Below are 22,950 nucleotides of genomic sequence, written 5' to 3'. Positions count from 1 at the left end.
TGCTCATAGCCTCACTGTTAATAATTGGTTCGCAACACTTCGTGTTGACACGTCTGGGCTCACAAGCCCTCTTACCTGCGTTGTGGTTGCTTTACTATCTGCCACCGCTGCGCTTACAGCACGACGCTCCGGACGTCTGTGCTGCGTGGACGTCCAGAACATCGTCTACATGTGCGATAATGTTCTCGTGATCACTGGCATCAACATCGACGCATAACGGACATGGCGCGTCAAACTTGTGGGACGTCTTTCCGGAAGGACTATTTCGGCACTCGCTCAGTTAGCTGTAGGAAACACGAGTGTGGCTGGCTGCCTGCTTCACATTTTTGCGCCACAGTGAGCTTTCTAGCTGTAATTATTCCCTGTTAAGGGTAGACGGTGATGGCGCTCTGGTAGTCATGCCACTACATTATCTGTTAGCGGACGACACTGAAAGCATTATCAGTACATCTACTATCCGCCAGATGGCTTATGCTGTCATCGGATCAAAATCGACGACTTCTTTACAGGTATAGTAATTTTTTCCCCCGCAGTGTATACGCCTCCCTACGAGTTCTGATTTCTCTTGTTTTAGTGCTTTGTTGGCAGCAATGGAATCGTTAAACAGTTAGCTTCAAACGCCGCTTCTTTAAATTTTGGCAATAATGTTTCGTGAAGAGAACATCGTCTTCCCCCCACCGATTCTCATTTGAGTTCACGAAGCATCTCTGTAATAACTGCCTGCTGGCTGAACCTACCAATAACAAATATAGCAGGTCGACAATGAATTTCTTCTACGTATTCCTTTAATCGACGGGGTTGGGATCCCAAACGCTCGAGCAGTACTTAAGAAGTAGTCACACTACTACTGTTCTATACGCGTTCTCCTTTACAGATGAACCGATGAGTGACTGTATATATGCGTCTGACCCGCTTAGTGATTTTATATAGGGCCATAATTTTCTCGAGCTCTCCGCAAGATCTTTTGTTAAAATTTTGTACATGGCTGCACGTCCAGAGACCGTGAATAGTTACAATTGAAAGAAAACAGCCCTCGATCACAAATTTTTAACGAATTAACCGGGTTTCGACAGTGCTAGGAGTGTCTTCCTCAGAATTTAAACCAAAGAATGGTGTATAACATGGTCACAGAATTATGACTAAAAACGTATGATACAAATTATAAGTACGGAATTATCGTGAAAGACTGGCAGTACTTATATGTCATTTATAAAATAATAAAGATGCCAAAAGAGCATTAGTCACAAAGAAATTTAAGATAAAAAAACTGATGGCGAGCCACTAAGGGCTGCTCGTTACTTGCGTGGTAGACCATTCTCTGGTTTAAATACTGAGGAAGACACTCCTAGCAGTGTCGAAACCCGGTTAATTCGTTAAAAATTAGTGACCGAGGGCTGTTTTCTTTTAATTGTATCTTTTGTTCAGGAATGACGGAGATAGTCGTATACTTCACGCATCGGTATTTTTACAAGTGCACGAATTTCTACAAACTTTTGATTGTCATCATTTGCACACTCGTTTTTGAACGAGGTGTGCAACAAACTTTGCTTCCTCACCAATTCGTGAATTTTATTATTATACCACGATGAGTCTTTTCGTCCTTAATCCACTTACTTGGCACATACGTCTCCAGAGCGCCATTTACAATCCGTATAAGCTTTGCCCATAATTCCTCTACGTCCATTATACCGGAACTGAATGATTTCCATTCATTTTATAAGCGAGATGCTAACAACTGCCTATCTTCTATTTCTAGCAAAAATTCTCTCCTACCCTTCCTGATGGATTTATTAACTTTCGTAACCATCGTCGATGTGAAGACATCATTACCTCTAAACTCTGTCCTATACTGACTCCGACGATGAGATCAGATCTAAAATATTTTCATTGCATATGGGGTATCGAAACTAGCTGCTGAAGACAATTTGAGGAAAACGTGCTCAGAAGTGCTTCACAAGACTGCCTGTAAGCACTACTTGCAATGAATCCATAAACATTCCAGTTTATATGCAGTAAGTTAAAGTCGCCTCCAACTTTGAAGCGTTGAACTTAAAAGAGGCCCCATTTTTAGTTTATACTAAATGAATATTGTCGTTGAAATACATAACTTGGCATGAGATAGGTGAAATACTGTTTAATGTTGGTACGACTGGAGTAGGAGCAGGAGGGATGTTTGTTGCCTGCATACTTAATTTGTACCAATGACTGTTTTTTAGATCAAGCGTCTTTCACTTATGAAGCTTTATTTCATTTTGGTGGGTATGTTAATAGCCGGAACTACCAGACTTGGAGTACTGACAATCCGCAAACTTTCTCTGAGTCTCGCATTCGGGAAGAAGACGGTTCAATCCCGCGTCCGACCATCCTGATTTAGGTTTTCCGTGATTTCCCTAAATCGCTCCAGGCAAATGCCGGGATGGTTCCTTTGAAAGGGCACGGCCGACTTCCTTCCCCGTCCTTCCCTAATCCGATGATCCGATGAGACCGATGACCTCGCTGTCTGGTCTCCTCCCCCCAAACAATGCAATCCAATCTCTGAGTCTCCCTTATACCCGTAAAAAATTCACATATTACCGTTTCAAGGCGACGAATAACAAGACCTCTGTTTTTTAAATTTCTGTGGATGCTGCCATGTACAAAGATTATCATACAACCATTCACACCCTTACGCAAGAGGATGGGCGTGACTGCTGGTTGGAACAGGACAGCGCCGATTGCGAAACAGCTCGCTCTAGTGTAGAGATGCTACAGGATTTTTTTGGTGAAAGAATCATTTCGATGCGGTTGTAGTCACCAAGCTCTCTTCATCTTAGATGTCCAGACTTCTTTCTGTGGGACTACTTGAAATATATTATTTTCAGGAGGAATCCACACACCCTGCTGGAACTGTAGACAAATATTACGAAAGCCATCAACGAAACAGGCAGTGTAAAGTTAACAAGAGTAGCCGGGAACATGGTCCAACGTGTTGACAAATGCATAGAAATGGATGGAAAACATTCCCGACACCTGCTGTAATTTATAACTTATAGTGTAAGTTTCCCAATAAAAATATTGCTTATAGAATAAACTAAGTGATGGGGCTTCTTTAAAGTTGAGCACCCTGTAATATTGCATGATCTGGGTGTTTACGCGCTACTGGGCATAGAACTTCGTTGAATGACTTTGAGACTGTCACGCCGGCATCGGGCGGCCGATAAAAACATCCGATAATTAAATTCAAGTAGAGCTGTTACATGTACGCAGATAACTTCACAGCCGTCTCTTATTCGGCCTTGATAGACACCATATTTTTATCGATTGCAATGGCGTCTAATCTGTCTTTTAGATATACGTTCCACGCCTCGCTAAAAATTTCAGAGCTTTCTTCGAGGTTTGTTTGAAAAGTTCGTGGAATCACGACCAGATGTCAACACTAGCGCAATGAGGTTTCCGCGTAGTAATGGGTCATCTGTTACGAGTAAACATGTGACATGTCAGTGCTCTGGGTATAGATCTGTCGTGTGGACGTATCTCTGTTGTTGTTTATACTTAGTGATTTGTGAAGATCGAAAAAATCGGAATTTGAATAGTGACCAATCACTTCGTAAGCAACAATACGAAAGCAAAGCATACCGATTTTCAGAACAGACTGGGGACTCTGCTCTTTCATATTCAACGGTCGGGACAGCTTAGATGATGATACGCTTAGTGATCGGCCGATATGTGCCACTACCCCAGAAATTATTGCACAAGTGCATAAAACGATCATTGAGGATCACCGACTGAAGCTATAGAGATTTCATTTCAACGGGCTTATCACATTTTAACAGTGGAATTGGGTATGAGAAAATTATCTGCTAGATGGTTGCCGGAAGTCTTAAAGCAGGATCAGAAACGAATCAGAATGGAAATGTCCAACCAATGTTTGACACGTTTTGCGGAGCAACCAGCAAGACGTTTTGCGATCGTCTGTGGCTACAGAAGAAACATGAGTGCACAACTATACGCCAGAGACAAAACAAAAGTCAGCGCAGTGGAAACAAGTTGATTCATCACCACCAAAGAAAAGAGAAGGCATTATGGTTGGCTAGAATGGGCTGGGATGTGAAAGGGATTCTGATGATAGATTATCTTCTCACTGGTCACACAACTACGGGACAATACTACGCTAACCTCCTGGGCCAACTATAGCAAAAGATACGCGAAAAAAAGCCAACTTTAGCAAGGAAGAAAGTCATATTTCATTACGGATCTGCGCACCAACAGAAAAGTGTGGCCGCCATAAATACATAAACTGAAATATGCATTTCCGTCTCTTGACCACGCTCAAAATTTTCCTCGCTGCACGGAGATTATCTTCAAAAAAGAACTGACGGCTGAAGTCGATGGGTGTTTTGCAGCCCTGGATGAACCTAATTTTCGAGATGGCATCAAGGTATTGGAACATTGTGGACTTAGTGCATTAGTATACATAGAGACTGCACTGAAAAAAAAGTTTCACTGAGGTAAGTCGTTTCTTTCTGTTCCATTCGGAGAACTTTTCAAACTACCATCGCACTTTGGGGTTTCAGAGAGCTCTCGGTTCCGAGAATAATTTAATCGTGACTATTTTACTGGAAGGCAGTAAATTCAGGAACTTGGTTGCGGATTCTTCGACAATTTACTATTGAAAATTTGACAGTCGAAATGTCTTTACTTAGTACGCGGTGTCATTTCGCTCTCTGCATATTTTGATTTTTCTATTTAGGTCATCTGTTTCGGTCCTGTCGCTGTTCGCATAAAATTTTATCATTGCGAGCGACTTGATCGCAGCCATTGGGAAAGGTCTTTGCGCCAGGACTGCTAACGTGGCGTCATCGGTCGCCAGACGGCCTGAGGGCATTTGGCAGCGGGTAGCGTCACCACGGCGGCGCTGCACGGCCGTCCGTCGCCTTTCAGATGTTCGCGGCGTTTCCGGGTGAGCACTCCAGTATTCATTTGTCTATGGAAGGACGCCATAATTAAACAGGAGTGAGATATCCTCCACAGCGAGGACGGGCGGACCAGGAGGTCATTAAGCCGCTGCTGCTGCTGTGGACGGGGCTATAGGGCTTTTATCGCGTAATAAATTACACCCGCCCTCGCGGCATTAACACTGCTCGCAGCATTAAATATTAATTTTTCCTTCCTTTACAGCCACCACCTTTAGAGTCGTCGTTCGATTTTTATCTCACATCTCAGTGAGATGGCTCGTACCTCGGGTAAGTAGTCGACAATAAAATTACTTCACGAGCTCTCCACTCTCGATTGACGAGAGCTCTGCAGAAAAGAAAGATGTTCTCTTCTCGTCCGAAGTCAAAAACTGCTTATGCGAGAACTTTGCCGCCAACGCTTTATGTCTGTTTTATCTTGTATATAAGAAAAATTAATTCAGAATTCAGGTAGACGAATCGCTTTCACTGTTCATCAACATGTATCACGTGAACAGGAGTCAGTAAATAGCTGTACATGTTGATAAAAACTTCAACCGGAAGAAGCGTGTTACTGAGCTTCCCAAACAATTAAGTTCAGCTGCTTTCGTTCCTCGTATAATTTCTAGTCTAGGAAATAAACGAATCAACCAACTTGACATATTTTGCGTATTTCCATTAAATAATGTCTTATCGATGTGTCTATGGAAACTCACCGCTTAGAAACAAAGTGCTGATTCCACAAAAGTGAGCAATCGGAATAATATGTGGAGTTCACCTTCGGCTGTCATATAGATACCTCCTCAAGGAGTTTGGCATTTCAACTGCGCCCTCACACTATAACCGCTAGTGAAATTCTTTATAAATAATCCACCACAATTTTAGAGGAACAGTGATACCCATACTTGCAACATCAGAGGAAAGAATTATCTTTATTATTCTTTATTAATGCTAGTTGTGGCTTGAAGAGGAGGTCGGTATGGAGCAACAAAAATTTTTGACTATTTGCCAATAAAATGAAATATCTCACGGGTAGCAAACCAGGTTTTAAGACTAATCTAGTCATTTCTCCTGGACAACTTCTTCTTTCCATGGACGAATTTCTGTTTAAAAGGTGGTATCCTGTAACAAAAAGTAGGACTAAAAAATAATGTGTTCATTAACTTTAACATTAATCATGTGTACACATCCTGTAATCTGACTAGTTCCACACATTAATTTGATAAAAAAAATCGTTCAAATGATCTATCGGACATGTTACTACCGAAATAACTCTACAATTCACTTATTTGCTTGCAGATGGTGCATGAAACCACTTTTACTTCCACTCTCGAATAGTATATGCGAGAAATGAGCATATAAATCTTGCCGAGCGAGATCTGATTTCGCTGTTTTATCACGATGGTCTTAGTTCCCTATGTAGGTGAGAATCAACAAAATATTTTGGTACTCGGAGGAGAAAGCTGATCAAGAAAATTCGTAAAACTATCTCGCCGCAACGAAAAGCACATTTGTTATTGATTGCCACCCATACTCGCGCACCATATCCGTTACAATTTCCTCCATATTTCGTGACAGTAAAAAACGAGCTGCCCTTCTCTGAACTTTTTCGATATCCACTTTCTGTTCTATCTGGAAAGGATACCATCCAGCTTAGCAATACTGCAGAACAGGCGGACGAGCGTAGTGTAGGCAGTCTCACGTTGATAGGTCAAGGGCCATACGGTCCAAACTTGTGGTGGTAGACATAACCTGCCCACCGCGTTCCTATAACAAATGGAGGCTAAGGAAAGAAATTACGTTGCTAACAGACAAGCAACACTATGTGAAGTAATGTGCTACGTACGACGAACGTATCCATTAGAACAGTGCGGCGAAATTTGGTGTTAATGGGCTAAGGCAGCAGACAACCAACGAAGGTGCCTTTGTTAACATCACGAGAACGCCTACAGCGCCTCTCCTGGTCTAGTGACCATGTCAATTGGACCCTACAGGTTTGGAAAACGGTGGCGTCATCAGATGAGTGTCCATTTTCGTTGGTAAGAGCTGATGGTAGGGTTCGAGTGTGGCACAGACCCCACGAAGCCATGGACCCAAGCTGTCGACAAGGCACTGTGCAAAATGACGGTGACTCCATAATGGTATGGGCTGTGTTTCATGGAATGGACTTTGTCCTCTCGTCCACCTGAAACGATCATTGACTGACAATGGTTATGTTCGGCTACTTGGAGACCACTTGCACCAAACAACGATGGAATTTTTATGGATGAAAATGCGGAGTGCCACGAGGCCACAATTGTTTGAGATTGGTTTTAAGAACTTTCTGGATAATTCGAGAGAATGATCTGGCCACCGTGATCCTGTGACATGAATTCCATCGAACATTTACGGGACATAATCGAGAGGTCAGTTCGTACACAAAATCCTGCACTAGCAATACTTCCGTAATTATGGACGGCTGGAGAGGGGGCGTGGCCTCATTATTTCGGCAGGGGGATTTCTAACGACTTATTCAATCATACTATGTCGAGTTGCTGCACTACGCCGGACAAAAGGAGGTCCGACATGCTATTAGAAGGTATCGCACGACATCTCAATGTACAATATGTGTTTTGTGATGAATTTCAATTGTCACCATAAGCGTAGGAGAAAATTTGTGATATTTGTATTTATTTCACTTTCGGATCAAACTGCTACTTTTTTTGTACATTTCCTCTTGTCGAAGCACAATTCCACTCAGCAATATCTTAAATTTTCTAAATTTCCCATCATCTGTCATACTGATGACACCTGTGTCATGGTTACAGATGACAGCATAGCAAAAATGTCTTCACTGGATCATGAAACCAGGACATCTAGACCAGAACCGACGGCTAACGGGTACGGGCAAATGGTGAACAGCGAATGGCGAATGGTGAGTTGCAAATGGAGAATGGCTAACGGCAAACGGTGAACTGCACCCACTCATGTACTCACCTGTTTGCTCACACTGACCTGAACCCTGGGTTCGGATCTAAAAATCATTGCTTCGCTATCCGCTGAGGGCATTCTTGCCATGATGTCATCAATGACCTTGAAACCTGCTGGTATCACGTGAGTTCCATGACCTCCAAAGCGTGGCGTCATCAGGATGGTGGATGATGGCAAATTAAGAAAATTAAAGATGGCGGTGGGCAAAATTATATTTCAACAAGAGAAAATGTACCAAAATATCTTTTCAGCACAACAAATGAACTGAAAATGGCGGTCAGGTGCAGACACATCGACGAGAAAAAACATTATGGCTGTCTGCTTAATACCGTCTTGGTCCACCTTTGGAATGCAGTACAGCAGCAGTTGTGCCTGGCATGAATTCGACATGTCCTTGGCGGGTTTCCGGTGGTATATGGTACTACATATCTACGCAGAGGCCACGCAGTTCCCTTAGACTACGGCCGGTGTTGGTGGACACGGAGCTGGCACCCAACAGCGTCCAACAGTGTTTAAGAGAATTCGGATCAGACGAATTCTGTGGCCAAGGTGTCAACATGTTCCTCAAACCAATGTAGCACGATTATGGCTTTGTTATAAGGACACTTAACCTGGTGGAATATTCCACCACTATTGAGAAAGACGTGAAACATGAAGGGAAGTCTGCAGTAGTGTTCAGATAGTCCACAGCCATCATGGTGGTTTCGATTACTATCACTAGTCTCATGGAGCGTTGAAAGATTCATGGCACAGCTTATCCTTAACATAACGTACAACTGCGTCTGTTATCCACCCGCATCCATGTTGGGCAGTATCATTCTTCGTAAACTTAGTTCAAAACTGCTCCAACAACGACCCGTGAAGAACAGGCTCGGATCTCAATTGACCCCGCGTAGTAATTGACCTGTTGTCAACAGACTTATAAACAGTACCACGTGACCGCCATCTCCTTCTATAATAACGCGGCATATCTGCAATCCTCCATTGCTATCTTCCCAGATTCATTGCTTATAAAGTCGTCGCTTATCTGTGACCGCAGTTTCCTGCCGCGCGTTGACTACTTCCGGTCTGGGAAATTTAGCGCCCCCTGTCTCTAGTAAAACCACGGGGCTTCGCAACAGCCTCCTTAGCCATGCCGTGACTAGCGCCGGAGCAGTTACTACGCAAGATCAATTAGGATGCCAAACGGCTCTTCACGGGCCGTCTGTTTTTGTTGGAGGACTTGGGAATTTTACGTTTACGAGTAATGATACTGCCAAAAATGGATGTGCGTGGATAACAGCAGCATTTTTACGTTGCGGTAATGTTAAGGATCTTTCAGGTAAACCTCTCCCACAGCATAATACTGTCCCTTTAAGGCTGCGCTCATGGTGCGACAAATGATTCGAGCACACATTCGCCTGAATAATGGCGTGTCCAGATCCGGCCATTGACATGCTGTAAGAAAAAACGTGACCAAGTAAGACGTTTCCATAGATTGACGCTCCAGTTTTTTTGAGTTATCGGTCTATTAACTGGTTTGATGCAGATCGCCTCTCTTGCGCTCACCTCTTGGTGAAAAAATAGTACTTGCATCCTATGTCTTCAATCATTCACTGGATGTATTCGTCTCTGTCTTGCCCTACAGTTTGTGCCCGCTGCGAGTCTTTCTATACCATAGAAGTTATTTGCTGATGTCTTGCCGGTCGGAGTGGCCGTGCGGTTCTAGGCGCTACAATCTGGAACCGAGCTACCGCTACTGTCGCAGGTTCGAATCCTGCCTCGGGCATGGATGTGTGTGATGTCCTTAGGTTAGTTAGGTTTAATTAGTTCTAAGTTCTAGGCGACTGATGACCTCAGAAGTTAAGTCGCATAATGCTCAGAGCCATTTGGACCATTTTTGCTGATGTCTTAACACGTGTTCTGCATCCTGTCCTTTTTTCTTGTCAGTGTTTTCCGTATGTTCCTTTCTTCGTCCATTCTGCGGAGAACATCATTTTTTTGTGCTATCAGCCTGCCTAATTCTCAACGTCCTTGTATAGCAACACATTTCAGAGGCCTCATTTCTGTTCTTTCCCGGTTTTCCTTGATTACTACCACACAATGCTGTGTTTCAAAGGCACATTTCCAGAAATTTCTTCCTCAATTTAAGGCCTACGTTTGGTACTAGCAGAGTTCTGTAGCTAGGTATGCCCATTTTACCTGTGCTAGTCTGCTTTTTATGTCTTCCTTGCTTCATTCGTCATGGGTTATATGGCTTTCAAGGTAGAGAATGCCTTAACTTTCTCTACTTCGCGGTCGCCAATTTTAATGTTAATGAGCCGTGCGCGGCTCGGGGTCATGCCGTTTATTGCCCGTCATCTTGTTTTTGTGGTTCTGTCGCCTCGTTTTCTTTTAATTCGATTTACTGGCGTCACTAGGTTGCTGGTTTGGTTGCCCGTGAGTGGCAGCAGCAGCGCTTATCGATAAGGGCACTGTCGTATCATATCTGGAGCGACCGCTAGTATTTCCGGGTCGTCGTGTGTCTGGAGCCAGTCGGGGGACGGAGTGTCAGTGAGACGCGGATGGCCCGTACTTGCCGACCGCTGGCCACACACACGAACTATCCGACGGGAGATTGGAGTGGGAACGACCGCTGGTTGGTCGTCTCATTGGGCGACGTGTATTTGGTCTTTTGACCGATTCTGGGTCTCGTCAGTTGGTCACCTTGCCGGACGTGGGTCGGTTTGTCCCTCGTGCAGAGATGTCGTCGCCGATGGGCAAGAGTTACCTCTGCATGGGTATGTCCGAGCCAGTGTGCCCGAGTCGCCGTGTCTCCGAGCTCTGGACCGACATCGGGTTGAGTCGGGGTGGAGCTGCAGTGAGCTCCGGACAGCCAAGACTCGCCCGACCGTTGCCGACACTCTTAACTTGAATGGGGACGACCTTGGTTGGTCGTTCAGTCCTTCATCTCATCGGACTACGTGTATTTGGTCACCAACCGCTTATGGAAACTCTCTCTGTGTGTGACTTGCCATTTCTCCTTGGTGTTCCACGGTGATTGGTTTTAGGATTGTCAGAGTTCTTGGTGCAAGTGTTTACGTGGAACTGTGTGTAGCTTCTGTGATTTCCGCTGAGCAGATGAATGCTGCCTGCGTACTGGAGTAGCCAGTCGATCAGAGCAGCGAGTAGTGCTTCTGCGATCTTCGTCCTCGCTGATATTTTCGGTTGTCCTGCCGTTGGTTGGGTGGAAGCGAATTGATTAGGTTGTTGGATGGTTCTTCAGCCGTCCCTAGGTCATGCTGCCAACCGATTATTTAGTGTTGCGCTTGGCTGCCTGTCTCACCTAAACTGTTGTTAGATGTTCCTCCCTAGGCCGTCCCTTGGAACACTTCTGGGCACCACTGTTCTGTTCCTTGTGACTGTGATTTTCTTTCGTCGCAAGTGCTGTGCCAGGCCTTTAGCAGTGTATTAATTTTGTCTATGTTCAGTGTATGGCCTTCAGCCGAACATTGTGTGAAGTATTTTAAGATTAGGCCTTCAGCCGTCTTTTATTTAAAATTCTTGTTTGCTCTGTATTTAGGCCTTCAGCCGCGTTTGTTTTAAAATTTGTGGCTTTCAGCCGTAATGTGTAAATTCCTGTCTGTAAGGTTTCTATTTAATTATCTTGAATTCTTAAAATGGCCTTCAGCCGTACTGTGTAAATGCTTATCTTAGGGTTTCTCTTTCATTATTTTGAGTAATTGTTTGGGCCTTCAGCCGTCAGGATATTTCAAGTTTTCTTACGATGGTTTTCTGTTGTACTGTGTAAGTGCTTGTCCTTAAAGGTTGCCTTTTATTATTTTGAAATATTATTGGGCTTTCAGCCGAGAAATTAATTTAAATTCTTATTAATGTGGCTTTTAGCCGAAATTGGTAAATACTTGCCTTTTAAAGAATTTGCTATGCTGATATGAAATATTATTTGGGCCTAAAGCCGAGAAGATATTTTAATTTTACTTAAGTATGGCGTTCAGGCGTTTAAAAGGAATTACTTAAGGATATTTTAATTTCACTTAAGTAAGGCCTTCAGCCGTTTCTCTAAATCCTTGTATTTTAAAAGGAATTATTTAAACTTTATTATTGAGAAGTTACTTGGGCCCTCAGCCGTGATTTGATCATTGTTGTTTTAAAGAGAAAACTGTGCATTGGTTTCCGAGGAATAAAGTTGTGTGTTCTTGTGTAACTAACAGTAAGTGATCTTGGCCCCTTTCCACAATCTGATCCCCTCTGTTCTGCGAAACTAGATTTCAGTTAATTCTGTCGCTGTTCTGATTTCTGCTACAGTACTTCTCATTACTTTAGTCTTTCTCCGATTTACTCTCAGTCCCAGTCCTGTACTTATTAGGCTGCTCCGTAATTCTTCTTCACTTTCACAGAGAACGGCGAAGTCATAATTGAATCTTGTGTCTGATGTCCTTTCTCCTTCAATTTTAATCTTAAATCTTTCTTTTATTTACTTCATAGCTTCTTGGATATACACTCCTGGAAATGGAAAAAAGAACACATTGACACCGGTGTGTCAGACCCACCATACTTGCTCCGGACACTGCGAGAGGGCTGTACAAGCAATGATCACACGCACGGCACACCGGACACACCAGGAATCGCGGTGTTGGGCGTCGAATGGCGCTAGCTGCGCAGCATTTGTGCACCGCCGCCATCAGTGTCAGCCAGTTTGCCGTGGCATACGGAGCTCCATCGCAGTCTTTAACACTGGTAGCATGCCGCGACACCGTGGACGTGAACCGTATGTGCAGTTGACGGACTTTGAGCGAGGGCGTATAGTGGGCATGCGGGAGGCCGGGTGGACGTACCGCCGAATTGCTCAACACGTGTGGCGTGAGGTCTCCACAGTACATCGATGTTGTCGCCAGTGGTCGGCGGAAGGTGCACGTGCCCGTCGACCTGGGACCGGACCGCAGCGACGCACGGATACACGCCAAGACCGTAGGATCCTACGCAGTGCCGTAGGGGACCACACCGCCACTTCCCAGCAAATTAGGGACACTGTTGCTCCTGGGGTATCGGCGAGGACCATTCGCAACCGTCTCCATGAAGCTGGGCTACGGTCCCGCACACCGTTAGGCCGTCTTCCGCTCACGCCCCAACATCGTGCAGCCCGCCTCCAGTGGTGTCGCGACAGGCGTGAATGGAGGGACGAATGGAGATGTGTCGTCTTCAGCGATGAGAGTCGCTTCTGCCTTGGTGCCAATGATGGTCGTATGCGTGTTTGGCGCTGTGCAGGTGAGCGCCACAATCAGGACTGCATACGACCGAGGCACACAGGGCCAACACCCGGCATCATGGTGTGGGGAGCGATCTCCTACACTGGCCGTACACCACTGGTGATCGTCGAGGGGACACTGAATAGTGCACGGTACATCCAAACCGTCATCGAACCCATCGTTCTACCATTCCTAGACCGGCAAGGGAACTTGCTGTTCCAACAGGACAATGCACGTCCGCATGTATCCCGTGCCACCCAACGTGCTCTAGAAGGTGTAAGTCAACTACCCTGGCCAGCAAGATCTCCGGATCTGTCCCCCATTGAGCATGTTTGGGACTGGATGAAGCGTCGCCTCACGCGGTCTGCACGTCCAGCACGAACGCTGGTCCATCTGAGGCGCCAGGTGGAAATGGCATGGCAAGCCGTTCCACAGGACTACATCCAGCATCTCTACGATCGTCTCCATGGGAGAATAGCAGCCTGCATTGCTGCGAAAGGTGGATATACACTGTACTAGTGCCGACATTGTGCATGCTCCGTTGCCTCTGTCTATGTGCCTGTGGTTCTGTCAGTGTGATCATGTGATGTATCCGACCCCCAGGAATGTGTCAATAAAGTTTCCCCTTCCTGGGACAATGAATTCACGGTGTTCTTATTTCAATTTCCAGGAGTGTATATAAAAGGTGGTCCATTGATAGTGACCGGGCCAAATATCTCACGAAAGAAGCATCAAACCAAAAAACTACAAAGAACGAAACTCGTCTAGCTTGAAGGGGGAAACCAGATGGCGCTAGGGTTGACCCGCTAGATGGCGCTGCCATACGTCAAACGGATATCAACTGCATTTTTTAATATAGGAACCCCCATTTTTTATTACATATTCGTGTAGTACGTAAAGACATATGAATGTTTTAGTTGGACCACTTTTTTCGCTTTGTGGTAGATGGCGCTGTAATAGACAAAATCGTATAAGTACGTGGTATCACGTGACATTCCGCCATTGCGGAAAATGGACCGTTTACCAATTTCGCAAAAGGTCTATATAGTGTTGATGTATGGCTATTGTGATCAAAATGCCCAACGGGCGTGTAATATTTATGTGAGAATGCTACAACAACGATTGCACCTGTACCATATTTCTATTCACCAGGAATTTCATGAAGACGGTTTTGAAGGTCGTGTACAGTTCTTCCACTGGGCATAAGAGAAATTAGGGGTCGATGACAGATGTTTTGCACGCGTTCTATTTAGCGACGAAGCGTCATTCACCAACAGCGGTAACGTAAACCGGCATAATATGCAGTACTGGGCAACGGAAAATACACGATGTCTGCGACAAATGGAACATCAGCGACCTTGGCGGGTTAATGTATGGTGCGGCATTATGGGAGGAAGGATAGCTGGCCCCCATTTTATCGATGGCAATCTAAATGGTGCAATGTATGTTGATTTCCTACGTAATGTTCTACCGATGTTACTGCAAGATGTTTCATTACATGATAGAATGTACTTCCGACATGATTGATGTCAGCCACATAGCTCGCGTGCGGTTGAAGCGGTATTGAATAGCATATTTCATGACAGGTGGATTGGTCGTCGAAGCACCATACCATGGCTCGCACGTTCACCGGATCTGACGTCCCTGGATTTCTTTTTGTGGGGAAAGTTGAAGGATATTTGCTATCGTCATCTACCGACAACGCCTGACAACATGCGTCAGCGAATTGTCAATGCATGTGCGAACACTACGGAAGGCGAACTACTCGCTGTTGAGAGGAATGTCGTTACACGTATTGCCAAATGCATTGAGGTTGACGGACATCATTTTGAGCATTTATTGCATTAATGTGGTATTTACAGGTAATCACGCTGTAACAGCATGCGTTCTCAGAAATGGTACGTTCACAAAGGTACATGTATCACATTGGAACAACCGAAATAAAATGTTCAAACGTACCTACGTTCTGTATTTTAATTTAAAAAACGTACCTGTTACCAACTGTTCGTCTAAAATTGTGAGCCATTTGTTTGTTACAGCGCCATTTATCACAAAGCGAAAAAAGTGGTCCAACTAAAACGTTCATATTTCTTTACGTACTACACGAATATGTAATTAAAAATGGGGGTTCCTATTTTAAAAAACGCAGTTGATATTCATTTGACCTATGGCAGCGCCATCTAGCGGGCTAACCATAGCGCCATCTGGTTACCCCCTTCAAGCTAGACAAAATGGCTCTGAGCACTATGGGACTTAACTTCTGAGGTCATCAGTCCCCTCAAGCTAGACAAGATTCGTTCTTTGTAGTTTTTTCGTTTGACGCTTATTTCGTGAGATATTTGGCCCGGTCACGATCAATGGACTACCCTGTATATATTGAACAGTAGGGCTAGAAGTCTGCATTTCTGTCTTACACCCTCTATAACCCGCGCACTTCGTTCTTGATATAGCTTGTTCCTAGTTTCCTCAAATTTAAAGCAAGTTACACATTCTACAGTGTCAAGAGTGAGAAATTCTATGAATGTATCTTGATTGTTTAAGCTTTGCTTCCATTATCATTCTCAACGTCAGAACTGTCTCTCTGGTGCCTTTACCTTACCGAAAGCTAAACTGACAGTCTTCTGACAAAGTAAGGAGTTGTCTGTGTCACTGAGTCAATGTGGAAACATTTAAGGGCCACATATTCAACAATGTGTGCTGAACGGTGTGTTCCGAAAAAAGCGTTGTACAGTGTCAAGAGACGTGCCACAGATCACCCCCTGTACTGCTATACAGAGCGGGAAGCGTCTGACACCAACGTCCTATTGAGAAGCGTGGACGTCCAACACGTCGTAGCCTACTCGTGGTTTCACGTTCCCTCAGCCACCTTCCACTGCCACTCTCGACAAGAGAACGCCAACAGCCGACCAGCTTCACTGTACGTTCAATGGCGTCGGGCCGTAATAATTTGCACTTTTCAGAAAGAAATATTCACTCTGTAGGAGAGTGTGCCCTGATATGATGTCCGCGAAAGACACGAAGTTTCATATAAGAGTTTCCGCTGAAGAGTGAAAATTTTATTCTGGGAACATGCCCCAGGCTGTGGCTAAGCTATGACTCCGTAATGCCTTTTCTTCTAGGAGCGCTAGTTCTGCAAGTTTCACAGGAGAGCTTCTGTGAAGTTTGGAGGATAGGAGGTTTGGCACGGCCGGTAGTAAAGATATGAGGACAGCTCGTGAGTCGTGCTTGGATAGCTCAATTGGTAGTGTACTTGCCCGCGAAAAGCAAAGGTCCAGTGTTCGAGTATCGGTTTTAATCTGCCAAGAAATTTCAATCTGTCGTTTGTCAATGTCACTTATGTCCGTGGATTTCTCCATCTGCATCCACAATCGTCGATTCTGATTCGTCTCTGTTCCCTTTATATACTTTCGTTTCCGCGTCATGTGCCCGAAATGCCACCAGGCTGGACTAATTTTTGCTGTGAGCAGTGCCCGTAAAGATATGGTTCATCTGTGTAAGTACATGATTATATACAGCTCTTATTAGAGGAAGTATATGTTACCTTCTGGGGTATCAGAAGGGGCTTAGGGTAACTATTCCAAATGTGTGTGTGTAATCATGTGTAAATGATCAGCTTTTGCGGAAACGAGGCTCGAGACAACGATGGAGCCTGGGATCGGCTCCCCGCTTGGTGGTATTTACACCGCAGTAGACGAATCCGGCTGCCTCGCCTTCAAATTTTAGCAAATTTCTCGTATACTTTTCCGTAAGTTCCAACGCCAACAACAACCATTGTAAGCTCACCGGACAAAAAATTACTCACCCCTAGACAAATAATTCCAAGCATAATTTAATACCGTGTAATTCCGTCCCTGGACTTGATAACCGCCTGGATTCGTTTAGGAAGTTACTCTACGAGGCTGTGCAGGCACGTCGTGTCCTGGTTACGTCGCTCGTTGAGGCTCCGACCGCGCAGTTCCACCAGATTACGAGAACGCTGAGTTTGTCGTCATTTTACCCGCTGTTCCAGCATGTCCCGTAGATTTTCTTTGGGTTCAAGTCAGATGATTTTGCGGGCCAGTCGTGATATAATAAGGTGGAGAAGTTTTCGGAAAACCAGTCACATACTCTTCCAGCCTGATGAACTCTGGTGTCTTAAAAAACAGGGTATCATCAGCATACTTATCATGCAGATGTAACACCTGCGCTTCTGTTCTTTCGGACATGTCCGATGTCCGAAGAAACAGATACCATCTTGATATATATATAGTTAAGACTCACCGGCCATTTGACCATCTTCTTCTGTGCGGATGCACAAACAGTGCCCGAACTCTTACGGGAATCGTCAAAAAACCGCGAGTAATGAGTATAATGCTCAGGGGCATTATGAAAATAGTGCGAGACACTAAGCTGGGAATGTGGGTCTCACGGGAGGCGTGTCAGAGATAAGTCCCTGCAGTCGCACTATCCTCTGTGTCCTCGATGACTCAGATGGAGAGAGCGTCTACCATGTAAGCAGGAGTCCTGGGTTCGAGTCCCGGTCGGGGCAAACATTTCCAACTGTCCCTGTTGACGTATATCAACGCCTGTATGCAGCTAAGGGTATACATTTCATTGTATTGATTTAATTGCAATTTCATACATCAATGCCTAAGGTGTACGTTTGACGTTGAACAAACTGTACTACTCAGTGTGCTCGTGGTACAGGTGTGATAGTGTTAGGTACGTAAGCCCATCCACCATGGCAAGGTTATATCACATCCGACGGGAAAAATTGGTTTTTAATTGTCCTGAGGCCAAAAAACGCATAAAATCATCACACACATCGGTTTTTAATAGTCCTGAGGCCAAATTCCGCATCAATCAAAATCAAACTGGATTATTTATTTCCGTGTGACTGGCGCAAAACATGTTCAATACGCTGTCCTCCGTTTTCTGCAAGAAGTTGAAATCGAGAAACAGCACCTTCCACAAAAAAATGGTTCAAATGGCTCTGAGCACTATGGGACTGAACATCTGAGGTCATCAGTCCCCTAGAACTTAGAACTACTTAAACCTAACTAACCTAAGGACCTCACACACAGCCATGCCCGAGGCAGGATTCGAACCTACGACCGTAGCAGTCACGCGGTTCCGGACTGAAGCGCCTAGAACCGCTCGGCCACCACGGCCGGCCCCGAGCGTCTTTATACCAACTTCAATGGGTCGTGCGCATGTCAGGTGTTTTCATTTTTGTATTCTGAGACATACAGCGTCATCTATTGATGAATTTTCATAGTACTTTTCTTTTCGCATACGTTTTCCCACTCTTCAATAATATTCAGTTGCAATTCGACGTCATTCTGACCAGTGGTGTTATTTCCACAGCGTTTTGAAAGTTTAACTTTAATTGTAATCACCCTCTTTATCTGCGGTTCTGCGGTTCGTTGGTTGGTTTGTTTGGGGGAGGAGACCAAACAGCGAGGTCATCGGTCTCATCGGATTAGGGAAGGACAGGGAAGGAAGTCGGCCGTGCCCTTTTAAAGGAACCATCCCGGCATTTGCCTGGAGCGATTTAGGGAAATCACGGAAAACCTAAATCAGGATGGTCGGACGCGGGATTGAACCGTCGTCCTCCCGAATGCGAATCCAGTGTGCTAACCACTGCGCCACCTCGCTCAGTCACCCTCTTTATCGTTCCATTTAAAACAACAGTGCTTTGCTTCAATATCTCTGTTAATACAATAGTTTCGAGGGTTTAACACAAAAAACATCTCAGAACTATCCATTCGTCTTCCGTAGCCTTCGTTTCCCCTGTTTCAGTCAGCCGTTAGTAATAGAGAAACGTAAATGGTGAATGGTAAAACTTGAGCCATAAACACATTAAGAATGTTAATACATCTTCGTCAATCAGATGACACATCTTAGTAAGCCAACGATTTCGCGAGCTTAATCAACACGTCGTGAGAATAACTTGAAAGTTGCCTATACCATATGTCAGCTTTCAGCCTCTCGTGTTTTCCTCGTCTGCCAACTCGTGGGCCCTTTTGCTAAAACAATCTGTCTGCAGTGAAGGCAGTCATTGCTCAGTCGAAATGGGAAATCTAAACGACGCTCTTTGGGGAGCTGTATGTCTCGCCCAATAGGAAATCAGCGAGGCCTGTGCCAGGCAGCGTGTTCGGCTTTTGAATGGGACACAGAGTCCTGTCTTGTTCTTAGTCAATGGCTGGTCTGATATATGTAGACGTTGCCGTTGGCTGACGGTTGTAGTTTGGGTCTGTATGTGAAAACTCCAATGCGATTTGCTTCCTGCATTCTTTGTACTGTGGGGCACCCAGTCTCGATTCACAGGAGCCAGATTTTGTTTTCTCTGTATTACAGATCTGAACGATCACCAAATTACATAAAATCTTTCTCCATTCTATATGAAGATGGTGTCTGTTCTTTCGGACATGTCCGAAAGGATATCATCTTCATATATAGTTAAGGGTAACCAGCCATTGACCTTCTTCTTCTGTGCTGGATGCAGACGTATTGCCCGAACTCTTACGGGACTCGGTAAGATTGCCCGCCGCGAGTAATGAGTGTAATGGGCAGGGGCACTTCGAATGTAGTGTGTGGACATTAAGTTGGGAATGTGGGTCTCACGGAGAGCGTGCAAGGGATAAATCCCTGCAGTCGCACTATCGTCTGTGCCCTCAGTGGCTCAGATGGAACTGAGTAGAGGAATCAACGATCAACTTCAACGGATGTCTCTTGTGACGTCCGCCCAGACCAAATGCAACGAACAATACCGAACAAAATGAAAAAAATGGCTGGGCCGGCCTGAGTGGTCGAGCGGTTCTAGGCTCTACAATCTGGAACAGCGCGACCGCTACGGTAGCAGGTTCGAATCCTGCCTGGGGCATGGATGTGTGTGAGGTTAGTCAGGTTTAAGTAGTTCTAAGTTCTAGGGGACTGATGACCTCAGAAGTTAAGTCCCATAGTGCTCAGAGCCTTTTGAAAAAAAAAATTTAAAAAAAATGCTGGATTGAGCGTCTGCTAACTAAACAGGAGATTCCGGGTTCGATTCCCGGTCGGGGCACACATTTTCAACTATCCCCTTTGATGTACACTCCTGGAAATTGAAATAAGAACACCGTGAATTCATTGTCCCAGGAAGGGGAAACTTTATTGACACATTCCTGGGGTCAGATACATCACATGATCACACTGACAGACCCACAGGCACATAGAGACAGGCAACAGAGCATGCACAATGTCGGCACTAGTACAGTGTATATCCACCTTTCGCAGCAATGCAGGCTGCTATTCTCCCATGGAGACGATCGTAGAGATGCTGGATGTAGTCCTGTGGAATGGCTTGCCATGCCATTTCCACCTGGCGCCTCAGTTGGACCAGCGTTCGTGATGGACGTGCAGACCGCGTGAGACGACGCTTCATCCAGTCCCAAACATGCTCAATGGGAGACAGATCCGGAGATCTTGCTGGCCAGGGTAGTTGACTTACACCTTCTAGAGCACGTTGGGTGGCACGGGATACATGCGGACGTGCATTGTCCTGTTGGAACAGCAAGTTCCCTTGCCGGTCTAGGAATGGTAGAACGATGGGTTCGATGACGGTTTGGATGTACCGTGCACTATTCAGTGTCCCCTCGACGATCACCAGTGGTGTACGGCCAGTGTAGGAGATCGCTCTCCACACCATGATGCCGGGTGTTGGCCCTGTGTGCCTCGGTCGTATGCAGTCCTGATTGTGGCGCTCACCTGCACGGCGCCAAACACGCATACGACCATCATTGGCACCAAGGCAGAAGCGACTCTCATCGCTGAAGACGACACGTCTCCATTCGTCCCTCCATTCAGGCCTGTCGCGACACCACTGGAGGCGGGCTGCACGATGTTGGGGCGTGAGCGGAAGACGGCCTAACGGTGTGCGGGACCGTAGCCCAGCTTCATGGAGACGGTTGCGAATGGTCCTCGCCGATACCCCAGGAGCAACAGTGTCCCTAATTTGCTGGGAAGTGGCGGTGCGGTCCCCTACGGCACTGCGTAGGATCCTACGGTCTTGGCGTGCATCCGTGCGTCGCTGCGGTCCGGTCCCAGGTCGACGGGCACGTGCACCTTCCGCCGACCACTGGCGACAACATCGATGTACTGTGGAGACCTCACGCCACACGTGTTGAGCAATTCGGCGGTACGTCCACTCGGCCTCCCGCATGCCCACTATACGCCCTCGCTCAAAGTCCGTCAACTGCACATACGGTTCACGTCCACGCTGTCGCGGCATGCTACCAGTGTTAAAGACTGCGATGGAGCTCCGTATGCCACGGCAAACTGGCTGACACTGACGGCGGCGGTGCACAAATGCTGCGCAGCTAGCGCCATTCGACGGCCAACACCGCGGTTCCTGGTGTGTCCGCTGTGCCGTGCGTGTGATCATTGCTTGTACAGCCCTCTCGCAGTGTCCGGAGCAAGTATGGTGGGTCTGACACACCGGTGTCAATGTGTTCTTTTTTCCATTTCCAGGAGTGTATATCAACGCCTGTCGACAGCTTAGGGTCTTCATTTAATTATCATTTCTTTCTCCATTCATCTAATGATATTTCATCGGATTCTTGAACAGGTAAATCCTTTGTTGTGCAGTGGTATAGAATGCCACGTACTGTGAACTGTGTTTTGAATTGAAATAATCAGTAATTTACACATGATCTCTCTGAATTAATTTACGCTTCTTGCCATAGTATTACTCTAACGATTCTGTCTAGTAAACCACGCATTCACGGATTTTATAAAAAAATACGGTAGTGGTTATTTTACTATGATCATTTCCGTTGAGCAAACATATTTATTGAGTGAGAATTGTTTATCAACCGAAGATTGCTGGTAACGGTTCCGTATGATTCTTCCAGGTTATAGAAGGTAAGTTTACATCGAGTTCTTCAGAGAAGTTAATGATATTATAGGTTCCATTCAGTGCCCTTCTGTTGTCAATATTTTCACTCTTTATGTGGAAAAATAACAAAACTGTAAGCCATGCACGCTGATAGCACGTGTCTTGCCTGTGAGAGGGAGTATTTATGCATTTTGTGTGTGTAGTGATGGATTCATTGATAGGGAACTGAATCATTAAGGTGTATTTAAAAGTTCATTTAAGCCCACTGGTTAACCATAGTGCAAAATAAGAGACCGCTGTGTTAACTTGTGTTTGAAGTAAAGTCAGATAGGGTTAAAAGAAAACTTTCATGGGTCAGTACTCACATTTTACAAGAGGGCATTTTAACGAGGGAATTTCCTATAGGCATTGTTACATGTACTCAGAATTTAACAACAACCACAATACTAACTTCCGACATGACCTGTTCAACCTGCAATACTTTATTCAAATTCCATTCATGACAAGATACACATCGCTGAAACAACCGGAATAAATTTTCCGTGCAGAGCGTCTGCTGCATGCCGACATGTCCACCTCAGGCCTTCCGCCCTCTGGTTTGGATTTACAGTGCTACACAACTCCTTGTTTCCAGTGCGCCCGTTCGACGTCTAAGAAAATGTCCTCGTAAAAACTGCAAAAGCGTGGAACGGCGAGCGACTCGGAATCTGAGAGCGAAGGTAAGTTTGCTCACGCGAGTCGCTGCCTGGGGTTTGTTGTCTCTTCTGTGACTCATGGCGGCGATCCGCTGGCCTGAGGGGCGCATGTTTTCGCTGCGTCGAGCGCGGCGTGTCTGAAAATACGCCGCAGACTGGCCGTAAACAGGGCGGCAGGTAAACACGGGCTTGCAGCCGGCTCAGCGCCTGTTGTGACAGCGAGCCGCCGTGGGCGTGGGAACCCCGGCACGCGGAGCACAGAAATACGGCCAGTG

This window comes from Schistocerca serialis, chromosome 9 (genome assembly GCF_023864345.2).
Source record: "Schistocerca serialis cubense isolate TAMUIC-IGC-003099 chromosome 9, iqSchSeri2.2, whole genome shotgun sequence".
In the NCBI taxonomy this organism is placed as follows: Eukaryota; Metazoa; Arthropoda; class Insecta; order Orthoptera; family Acrididae; genus Schistocerca; species Schistocerca serialis.
This window is presented reverse-complemented; position numbering follows the sequence as displayed.